Source organism: Carcharodon carcharias, chromosome 13, assembly GCF_017639515.1.
Source record: "Carcharodon carcharias isolate sCarCar2 chromosome 13, sCarCar2.pri, whole genome shotgun sequence".
Classification (NCBI taxonomy): domain Eukaryota; kingdom Metazoa; phylum Chordata; class Chondrichthyes; order Lamniformes; family Lamnidae; genus Carcharodon; species Carcharodon carcharias.
Genome location: NC_054479.1, coordinates 48,557,282 through 48,569,638, shown reverse-complemented (window position 1 = coordinate 48,569,638; position 12,357 = coordinate 48,557,282). Strand labels below are relative to the sequence as shown.

General features: G+C 42.5%; 1 protein-coding gene across 3 annotated transcripts in view; it reads right to left on the bottom strand.

Annotated features, from left to right (window-relative positions):
- The window catches only part of znrf3 (zinc and ring finger 3), a 262,915-nt gene that overhangs the window by 198,244 nt on the left and 52,314 nt on the right, over positions 1 to 12,357 (bottom strand). The gene's annotated exons all lie outside the window — the stretch shown is intronic.

The following is a 12,357-nucleotide window of genomic DNA, read 5'->3' as shown; positions in this document are numbered from 1 at the left end:
CCAACTGTGTCCTCACCTGGACATCTACATGGGCGCTTTGGCCCAGCTCAGGTTGTTTAATAACAAGGGAAGGGAGCCTTAGAGAGCGCTATCCCCGACCCCACCACTACAGACCAGGAACACAGGCCGATTGTAACATCTCTGCCGCTGCCCTGGCTGCAATTGAAGGGTTCAATGCCAAAATCGAACTGGAAACAGTTATGACTCTGCAGCACACTTATCAACTGAGCGATTAGAGAGTGGCATCATTCGGATCAATTGTACCACTTGGGTCTGCACAGCATTGCTTGTTGACCTGGTTGTTCCAGGACCTGAGTTTAGCCACTCCCCACCTGCAGAGTGATAATATCAATACAAAATATTTCAAAATTCACACAATAAGTTCAAAATGGAAATTGAGTAGACTTCTTTTTAATCTTTGAAACCGCTTCCTAAAAATATCAACATTAACCTAACCATCGCCGTCTTATAGGATGAAAAATCTGTTATCCCCTCACCACATGGATCCGGAAGCCTGCAGGTTTGATCCCTGACCCTGTGTCAAATCAGCTGACCTTAGTTCGAGTAATGGTGCAGTGTCACTATTGGTCTGTTTCTGTTCCTGCCTCTGCTCAGCATCCAGCAAACCACCCCCACCAGCTTTGCTAGATGGATAATGCACAGGCGTGAACCCCTCCAAAGTAAGGGCTGTGTTTGACTTGGCCATGATGCACTCCACAGTTGGATAGTTTGCTGACTCGCACTGTCCAAACTCACCTGTAAATAATGGGCCAAATTAGGTACCACTTTCCCATACAAGGGGTCAACAGCTTCACGAGAAGGGGAAAACACTGAGGTAAAGACAGGTAATGGTCTCTCATGATGGAGACAAAAGCTTGGAACGATTTTAAGGAAACATCAGTGAGAGTTATTGGAGTTCAAAATATGCTGCTGTATCACATACTTACAGTGGAGGAAATATATGATAAATGTTTACCAGAAACAAAATCAAGCTGGCAGCATCAGTGGAGAGAGAAACAGAGTTAACGTTTCAAGTCCAATATGACTTCTTCAGAACTGAGGAGAGGTAGAAATGTGATGGGTTTTAAACTGTGGAAAAAGGGGGGAGGGCATAAACCCCATCACATTCTACCTCATTTCAGTTCCAAAGAAGAGAATCATACTGGACTCGAAACGTTAACTCTGTTACTCTCTCCACAGATACTGCCAGACCTGCTGAGATTTTCCAGTGCTTTCTGTTTTTATTTCAGATCTCTAGCATCTGCAGTTAAAAAAAACAATCTATTGGACGGCTTGAATCCCACATGCATCCCAGGAAAATGTCCGCTGACTGAAGCCACCTTTACAGGTTTTATTCAATGTGAAGACATGACAAGGAAGCAGAGGTAGTCAAGTTAACTGTTGACACTGCTCAAAGCCACTCCCCCACCGCCTCCTGCCCTGCATCCACTTCAACTCACCAACATCTCAACTCAGTTCACTCTTCAGCAGGAACCATCCCCCACCCTCCCCCCCACCATGGTTCAAACAGAATAAAGTTCCCAGGAGGGGGAAATAAGATGTCCTGTGGTAAATGTGAAGCACTGGAATGGATGGCACTCTGATGAGGGTCTGGACACATGCAAATGTACTGCTCTATGTGTGTCAACTGAAGGGCTGCACTTTAATATCAAAGGGCACACTATATCAACAGGGTAAGTTTCAAACCTCCAGTGCCCTCACACCAAATACCTTATGGACTAGAGAGTAAAGAGATCAAACACAACACCAACACTTTCTATTGCCTTCCTCCTCACAGATGCAATAAAAACAGGAGAATGGATACAACATCAGCGCACCAGTGTAAAGGGACAGAGATGCAGATCAGTCCCTGTTGGTTTAGAGTGTTGTAATCTGAGACAGCTCCTGCAAAGCAAATTCCCCACAGCTGCCGTATAAACAGATGATAGGAAATCCAATTTAAATACATCAACTGGATTTGGTTTGCTATAATAACATCAATGGAGCCTAACTGCATTGGCATAAGAAGCTTCTCAAGAATAACAATTCACATATATAAAGCGCCTTTAACATGTCCAAAGGCATTTCACAAAAGTGTTATCAAGTAAAATTTGACACCAAGTCACAAAAGGGTATATTGGTGACTAAAAGCTTGGCCAAAGAGGTGACAAAGAGAGATACCAGAGCTTAGGGTCTAGTCAATTGAAGACAGGGCCACCTATGGTACATTTCAGGTACATGGTGCTGAATAATCATTAATTAAACATGACAATAGCTAACATTGTTGCTGACGATATAATTCGGTCCATATTTCCTTCACATCAACGGCAGATGAAATAGTTTTAAATTATGGTTACACAATTTGGTGGGGCCCATCACAGGCTGCAAGAAACATCTTGTACCTTATAAAGGCAGTGCAATACAGTTCAGTGAGTCAGCTAAATGCCTATTATGAAAACATCAAGGTAACTAGACAATGTCACAAGAACAACCTCAGAGGGAAATCCTTGCTAAATGCTCACTTTTACAATAAAAGAGTTGTCCAAATGAGAAAGTCTTTTGGCGGTATACATTCCTTCAGCTGTGCGTCCTGCACCACCTCCTCTGGGCTGTGGACCTGTGGTAAAGTGGAGTGCCATGTACCTTTAAGAAAGTGCAAGTGGACTAACCATGTGACAGTACTGACCAATCACTGTACAGCATGCATTACGGGTTAACTGTGGAGGTGGTTGTGGGAGCACGCAAGGATTGAGTGCTCTGTCTTCTGTTGCAATAAACTATCACAGTTTGTTCTTATGTTGGCCTCTCTCCGTTATTGATAGCGAGCATCAACTAACAAGTGTATACGAAGGTGTGCAATTCGAGTTTACTTGACTAGTGAACTCAAACTCAAGGCATAAAAGGACCTGTCTGCTCTCAGGCCTGTGAAGTAGGCTTTTGCTGTTGCTGCACTTTTCTCTGACTATTGGGGAAGGTAGCGGCTCCAGCAAAACAGGCATCATTTCAAACTTTAAAGGATGTAGCATCAACAATGCTTTAAAATGGATTTGGCTGCTGCGGAGACCTAATATAAACAAGGACATTTCCATAGCAACGGGAGAGGCAGAACTGTTTCAGGAGGCCACTGTCCAATACAAATGCAGCAAAAATCTGGCATCAGCTCTTGTAAGCGATTTGATGGTTTACAGGTGAGAGGGGGGTTAGGGGTGGGAAGAGGAAGAAAAATTCACCTTGTGTTCAGGGTTGGTACCTTGTTTCATTTGGATTATTATTTTTTAATTACGCAGTTCACTATGAGTATCAATCCTAACATCTCCAGACCTTGGGCCATCAAGCATGAGGCGTGTGGAATGATAGAAAGGCCATGGAGACTCGCACATCTGCCATTCTTGGCTGCCAGGAAGAGCGTGTGGGAAGATCAAAGACTTACTCTGGAGTCAGATTAGGCCTGCATTTATACATCTTTAATGCTGGCATGATATGGGTATGAGGCCCCCAGGGTCCATTGGACTGAATGCTTACAGAATAAACATGGCAGATAATATTGTTGTGGGGCTGACATATCAAGGGAGCTGTGGAACCAGTCATCAATTAGCCAGTTGATCCATGGTGTTAATTGGTAGATGTCTTCCACTTTGTTATTTTAAATCTGGCAAATCCATGAGGTAACTGGGCGTCAGAGCACTGGACCATGTAGGTTACTTGTGTATATTTTCTTTTTCCTTCTATACCTGCATATATGGCCCAACATATCACAAAGAGCATAGAAATTTGACAGCTTCACAATGTAGCCACAATCCAAGCTAGCCACCATTTTCCAAACGGGCAGTAGCATTTAACAAGGCTTTAAGAGTTAACAGCAGCTGCAGAAGTTAAAGCATAAGCCAGTTTTGTCCCCTGAACTCCAGCCCACTGGCCCCTATCTTATCCAGCCGTCTCTTGTTCTAAAGCAAAGCATGCCTTTGATACTTGACTGGAAGGAATCTGTAGGCGTTAAATGTTTCTTCTGTACCCACAGCAAAGAGCCCTGTGTACATGTTTAACACTCAGAGCGTGTGCCAAAGCTTAGATTATTTTGAAATGAACCACTACAATGAGAGCAACTCCTGGCCTTTCCTTTGAAGCTTCTCCGAGCCGACAGTTGCAGCATCAAAAAAAAGGCCCAATTGTCCACTTTCTGTACGTTCGCCAATAATGGATTAAATTTTGAACCGGGATGAAAGTGGTTGGTCGGGGGAGGAGGATCAGTGCACTAAATAAAGAAGGTGTAACAAAAGCAATCTTGTGGAGATGAATCACACTAATGCAGCAATTTCTTTTCTCAGGAAAATAAGTCAGCACAATTCCCCCCTCCACCCCACCCCCGCCCATTCCAGTCCAAAGCATTGTAAAAACTAACCATATCAAACTTCATTACACCACTTCAAAAATTACCCAAAGGGCATTTACTATTGCGGCCAGATGGCGAAGCAGGCATTTGATTGCCAACTTTGCCAGTCACTTGAACTTGAAAGGAATTTTGGCCATTCATTGCAAGCCAGGGATGTCTCATCTGGCCAAACAAGAAGCTGCTGAAGGAGAATGTGGAGGACACCCATATCCTTCTCTCTAACTCATGTTTCAGAACTAAACTACTATTTTTTCAATGCATTTTGAAGTCAGATATTCTAGTATTTCAATACATGACCATTAGATTTCTTCTTGCTGTCAACTGTGTCTCAGTGGTTAGTACTGTCATCTCTCAAGTCAGATCAAGTTCCACTTCAGACACTTGTGTACAAAATCTAGATTGACACTCCAATGCAGTACTGAGGGAATTCTGCAGTGTCAGAGAGGCAGTCTTTTGGATAACATTTAACTGAAGCCTTGTCTGCCCTCTCAGGCGGAGGTCAAGAGCAAGTGAGTTCTCTCTGTTGTCCTGGCCAGTGTTTATCACACATCCAACATGACTGCAAACCAGGTTACCTGTTCATTATCACATTTCTGTGCCAGGTTTTCTAAATGATATCTGTGACTAAATTCAAAGATACTTCACTGGCTGTAAAACACTTTGAAACATCCTGAGGTTGTGAAAGATGCTATATAAATGCAAGTCTTCCTTTTCATTCTTTTTCAGGTGGTATGCTGACTCCTTTATCTGGGATTTTTCAGACCATTAGCCAAAAGAACATATGCTTGTGTGGAGCAGGACAGGACCTCCTAACCTCAACTGTGGTCCCACTTCCTCTCCCCTTGGAGACCGAATCCTATATGAAGGGTTACATCAGGTGGACTGCCCAGAATTCGGTGGAAAAAGAGCAGGTAATTCAGGAGCCAGTGCCCCTCTCCTGCTTTAAGTGTCTGATGATCAGCAGTATTTTTCCACACCTCCAGAAAGGCCAGGGTTCCCAAGGTAACGTGAAAATACAAAGTTTTTGCTTTGATTTCTTTCATAAATGTTGCTCTTCTTTAAAGGAGTCCCTCCACACAGCTAGCTCTATTTTTCCTCAAAGTCACCTTTTCCCGACTCCACAAGACACTAACCCATGCATGTTCCACAGGTGTTGGCAGCTTTTCTGTACTTCAACCAAGTCGCCATTTTTCTTGCACGAGCCCGGACATTGTATGCCAAGAGGCTGTTTAATGAGGGGAGCGAGGCCTATTGGTTCAAGGCCATTGTTTTCGAATTAATCCCAACAATCACAAGCTCACCTGCCAACTGAGCCATGGGAGAAAGGTCATAAGTGCAATCCCAAGCTGATTTTTGTAGCTCAGATGTATCCCCACTGCTCATCCCTCATTAATTAGATCTTACTAAGTAGTATTAAAAATCAGTCCATAATAAACAATCCTGTGTTTGTGATAAAAGGGTCAGGGAGCTTGTCCTTTCATTTTGGATCTGCATATGAAGCATGTTTTATGATCAAGAACAAAGCTGACAGTGTGTCAAAATTGCATATTCTTGTCCAATACTCATGATTGGTACTGGGTCTTCCGCTATCATGTCACTCTACTATAGGTGTTCTCAATCTTTTTGTTTCTGACGTATCCTCCCCCCCCCATCCCTCGGACTGCTTTGTGACAAAAATTCCATGTAACACCAGCATTTTTCCTATATTAAAACTAGTTTGAAAAGAGATTGCATTTACATAGTGCCTTTCGTGAATGCTAGATGTTCCAAGGTGCTTTATAGCCAATTAAATAATTTTGAAGCATGGTCACTGTTGTAATGCAGGAAATGTGGCAGCTAATTTGCACACATCAATCTCCCACAAACAGCATTGTGATAATGACCAGATAATCTTTCTCTTGCAACATGGATTGAGGGATGTTGATTGGTCCCCAAGATCAGGGATAACTACCCTGCTCTTCTTCAAAGGAGATTTTTTTTTCCATCTACCTGAGAGGACAGACGGGGACTTAGTTTAATGTCTCATCTGAAAGATGGTACCTCTGATAGTGCAGCACTCCCTGAATATTGCACTGGAGTTTCAGTCTTGATTTTTGTGCTTAAGTCCTGGAGTGGGACTTGAACCCAGAACATTTTGACTAAGAGACAAAAGTGCTACCAACTGAGCCACAACCTGCGCATGGTTATACAACTAACCTACATGTTTTATTATTATTGTTTTCCTTCATATAAAACTTGCTGTTGGTGCTGGGCATGAAGTCAAGGCCTTGTTGAGGGAAATGAGTATCAGATGGAGGTTTGGGTGAGGGATTTAGTACTTGGTCATGTGTTGTAGCTGCAAGTCTTCTTGCCATGTAAGCGGCAAAGCTCAGATACTTGCTGTAGGCTGAATCGAATGGTTTAAAAAGACAGGCAGAGAGATACGTCGGTTGATTGTGCAAGGCTACATTCTACACATTTCTGGATATTTTTGGAAGACCCCTTGAAATCTTCTCAAGGATCCCTAGAGGTCTTTCGACAGCTGGCTGAGAATTGCTGCTCTTTGGGATCCTCCATGATCACAGAGATCACATCATCTACAGAAGTTCCAATTAGGAATTTCAAGGCAACTTGATAAAACAGCTATTTACAGGACACTAGGCAACAACATTCCATCATACTTCCCAACTGGAGGTGGAATGGTGCAGCAGTCTGGCTGGGAAAGACATGGGCAGAGAGAGGTTTTAAGGAGCCTTTTGAAAGTTCGGAGAGATACAAGAAGGTGGAGGGATTTAGAGAGAGAGGTCCAGTGTTTGAGGATAAGATATCTGAAGGCTCCAATACTGATTGTAGAGTGGGTGGAGGAGGAACTTTCAGTAGACTGAAATAGGACAAGCAAAGGATTTGAGCAGGGATGTAGAGTGAGAAGATGTTGCAGAGAACAGTCAAAATGGAAGAATTTGTAGAAGAGGGTGAGAATTTTGATATCCATGAGCTCAGGCAACAGGAAGTCAGCGAATGTTGGAAAGGAGAAAGTCAGTAGGTAATGAGGCTTTGTTTGGTATAGGATGTGAGTAGCAGAATTCATGATAAGCTGGATGGGGTGAAGGTCATGAAGTAACGGTGAATTACGCACAGCCATCCCTGCTTCCAACTTTAAGAATAAATTTAAAAGGGATGCTATCTTTACAAACAGACAGCATGGTAGCGTATCATCTACCAGGAAGTAGGATTCAACAAAACGTCATGGTTGGGCTTTAATTTTTTTTTTTAGCTTAATATCAGCTTGAACTGCGAGAAATACTCAGTATATATGTAAAAATGAATTAGGAGCAGGAGTAGGTCACCCGGCCCCTTAAGCCTGCTCTGCCATTCAATAAGATCATGATTGATCTGACTGTAACCTCAACTACACTTTCCCACCTACTCCCCGATAACTTTTCACCCCCTTGTTTATCATGAATCTATCTAGCTCTGACTTAAAAATATTCAATGAATCTGCTTCCACCTCCTTTTGGGGAAGAGATTTCCAAAGGCTCACGACCCTGTGAGAAAAAAATTTCTCCTTGTCTCTATCTTAAATGATGAGCAGCCCCTTATTTTTAAACAGTGATCCCCTAGTTCTAGATTCCCCCACAAGAGGAAACATCCTTTCCACATCCACCCTGTCAGACCCCTCAGGACCTTAAAGATTTCAATTAAGTCACCTCTTACTCTTCTAAACGCCAGTGGATACAGGCCTAGCCTATCCAATCTTTCCTCATAACACAACATACCCATTCCAGGTATTAATCTAGCAAATCTTCATTGAACTGCTTCTAACACATTTACAGTCCTCCTTAAATAAGGAGACCAATACTGTACACAGTATTCCAGATGTGGTCTCGCCAATACTTTGGTATTCAATTCCCCTCATAATAAATGATAACATTCTATTGGCTGTCCTCATTACCTGCAGTACCTGCATATTAGCCTTTTGTGATTCATACACTAGGACACCCAGATCCCTCTGAATCTGAGAGCTCTGAAATCTGATAATATGCTTCTTTTTTATTCTTCCTGCCAAAATGAACAATTTCACATTTGCCCACATTTGCAAATAGTACAATTGTAGGCTGTGTTCCGAATGTGAGTTTCAGTTAGGTGGAGTGTTGTTTTTTTAGTGTAGTAAGAGCAGCTATAAGTCTATTATTGGCAGTACTGAGTAACAGTGGGGGAGGTTAACTGAAATCAGAGCATCACAGAGAAGGTACCGCATAAACTACATAGATGAGGAAAGTCAGAAGGACACAGTAATCCCTCACAGTAACGTCCAATTGCCTTGTAAAAAGTGCCAAAGTTTTTGCCCTCACTGCCTTACTTGTACTTTGCATTAAGAACTTTGTTTTGTGAGAACTAAGTTTGTTACCTGAGTTCGAAGTTTGTCTTTCATCAGTTTTAACATGTGACCCTTCTTGTACTATCATAGTGAAGTAGTTTTAGCCCTTTTTATTAAACCAGCAATAAGACAGGTAATATAAATAGGTTGGAAAGGCAAATTAAATACATTCTGAAGAGAGAAGGGATTGAAGGGTATGGAAAAGAGGTCATGGTGAAAAGGCAAATATGAGATATTTATCATAAAGGGCAGATTTGTAAATCTCATAGGGTGTTTCCGTTTACTAATAGCTCTCTTAGGCTTTTTTGCCTACAGTATATTGGCACCAACAGGTATTAGTGCCTATATAATGAATACTATTCAGGACAAGACTCATTGAATGTATACACAGTCGCATATGAAACCATTCTTCATTTGCAAATAGGAAAAAAAAACACCACAACCCATTTACGAAAGCAATCCCTCCTTGTCGGGCGAAAAGACAGGCTCAAAGTAACAGCCTCGTAACATACTCATCCACACCAGATGCATCTGCTGCCCTATCGTGCAAATCCCTCGCATACAGTCCAACATCACACAGGCAGCCAGATTCTTTCCAATACCCGCTTATCCAGGAGACGAACTATGACAAGTATCAAATGATACATTCCTCGGGAAGCTAGCCAGTTTGATCATCAAGTAAATGGTTGGATTAACAAGGGTGTCAGATTATTAGTTAATACGGGGTGCGTGTGTTTGCTCTGGGCCAGTGCCTGTCAGTGGGGCGTCAAGGCTGCGAGATTAATGAGGTGTGACTGTGCTTCCAATGCTCTGGCTGTCCCGCAGCTCCCATGTGGAGGAGTGTATTTCATTTGATTCTGGAGGATATCCACACAGAATAGAGTCTTCCCAGAGTTTAAAGTCACAGATGGCTTGCTAAATGCACTTTCTGCAAATTTGCGTGGACATTTCCTTTGTCACATTAAAAAATAACAAGTGACTCACATTTAATATTTAAATAGAAACAACACCTTTGTGTGCACCTTTCTACACTCCAGGCTCATTCTGGGGGAGTGGGGGAAAGGAAGCAAAGAAAGAGAGATAAGAAACACCTTTATATCCCTTTTCCTGACCTCAGAATGTCCCAAAGTGCTTTACAGTCAAAGAAGTATTTTTGAAACGTAGCCGCTGGAAATCTCAGCCAATTTGGACACAGCAAGCTCCCAAAGACAGCAACAAGAATAATCAGCAGATAATCTAATTTTTTCGAGTGCAAAACCATTGAGTGCAATTCAGTCACAAGCTCAGGATAAAATTGGGCTGGTAGTCAAGGTTTTACTGTGATCCATTGAAACAGATCTAGTGTTCTGTCACCAGGCAGCATTTGTTTTGCTAATTTCTTACTGATAATACCCCTGAAGTTAGTGACAAACCATAATAGTACGTGAGGCATCACTGGAGGCAGCTTATTGTGCCAGACAAAGTGGTTCTGGCCCATGATTCCGATAGGAGCACTGTCCCCTGTGCTAATGGGAGCATGGTGGCCTGCACATTGATCCGGCCTGCCCTTTGCACAGAGCGAGGCTCCCATTGTCTCAGGTTTAAGAGAAGATAACAGCCAACAAGGCACAGCAACTTTACAGCTTCACGTCTCACAAATTTGCCCACTGCAATTTGCTTTAAAGGTGCACTGCAACAGGATGAGTTTCTCACAACAGCAGGAGCAGCAGCCAGTACCACAGAGTCACTCCAGGAAGTCAACCATCTTATCTACTGCAAACCTGGCTCCAATTGTCTGAGGTACAGCCGCCTCTATTCATCTCTTGAGCTTTTCAGGGCTTCTGCATGGATACTAAGATACATTAAATTGTCAAGGAAGTATTTACATTCATTCTAGTCCTTTGATACGGTAACAAGAGAGTCCCAAGGGTACCATTCCTATTGTTTTAACAAGGGTGTATGATGGCTTTAAATCCTGAGGAAAAGAGGATTATGGAAAAGATTCATGTCTAACAGGGATCTAACACTTTCTCAGAAGCTCAGAGGAAGGCAGTATTTTCAATTAAATTGCTCAGTTTCCACACACACCTGGATAACTGAGCAACATTTGAGATGGAACCATTTTGTTTTTAAAGGGACACAGCCTTCCTGAAAAATGTTTGATAAAGTTCTTTTTTAAATGGAGGGTAGGGAAGGAGGACTGTCATTGCTATCAAGATGATTATGTGTCTGTGTCACACTCATGATATGAACAGACCCAATTTCCTCTTGTCACTGGGATTTCTGTAATGCGTCGTAGTTGTCACATGAAATCTTCAGAAATTTCCAGATACACTGCTCAAAACTGGCAAGAGCAAGGAGCACTATCTTAACTAAGTTTGCATCTGTCAGAGAGCAGCCGCTTTTATACTGATGCTTAGTCATTTGCCTTCCGGCAAAGGTTTGCCTTCCCCTTTTGTGGGGCAGTCTAGAACTAGGTGGCACAGTTTAAAAATAAGGGGTCTCCCATTTAAGATGGAGATGAGGAGGAATATCTTCTCTCAGAGGGTCATCAGTCTTTGGAACTCTCTTTAACGAAAAGCAATGGAGGCTGCGTCATTGGAAAAATGCAAGGCTGAGTTAGACAGATTTCTGATCAATGAGGGAGTCAAGGATTATGGAAAAACAGGCAAGAAAGTGGAGTTATGGCCACAATCAGATCAGCCATCAGCTTATTGCAGGGCCTGATGAGCCAAATGGACTACTGCTGTTCCTATTTCTCATAATCTTATGATATGGGAGAATGGCATCTGTGACCCACCTCTTGGCAACTGCACCATTAAATCCTGCTCCTTAATTCAGCAACACACAGCTAAAGCCAGCTTTCTGTTGGTCTTGGCATGTGGCACTGCAATGAGGGAGCTGGATTTCAGCAATGCAAACTTCAACAATGACATGGTTTGTGAATGCCAAACTGTCCGAGCTAAGACAGCACCAGTACAGAAGCAGCTTATTATTCAGAAGCTCAACAGTTGCCTTAAAAGTTACCCCAAATTGGTTTTGTGTTACAAGCAGAGGGAGAGACAGCCAGAATGGAATGGGCTGATTGCATCTGCATTGAGTAAATCCAGGTTTTCTTCATGTAAACATGATTTTAAATGGTGATGGGCAAACCAGATCATGGGGATTACTACCAGATTAATCAATGTTGACCATTCAGTAAGAAAGAGTGACAGGGAACAACCAATTTACGGTTTTGTGAATCCTTTCCAAACCACACGGGATTTTAAAAGGACAAGTGTCGGAGTGAGGTGGGGTGGGGGTGCTGGTGGTGGAGGGGAAAACACAAAACAATGACTAATGACCAGATTATAAGAAACAAAAGAGCATTCCTGTTGGCTGAGTCACCTCAATGGCTTCCAAATCAACTGCTATAAGATCAGCCTCCCTTTTAGTATTTTGGATCAGTTGTGAGGTACAGTTAAAGTGACCTCTGTTTGTTTAGATTGCATCCTGTGCTTAAGGATACAATTCAAGACAATTGCCATCAAACACATTCATGTAGTACTACCAATGAAAGATCTTGCTCTCTGATTCTATTACTTTGATGGACACCCATCGCCCCACCCCCACAGCACAATGGAAACTTCCT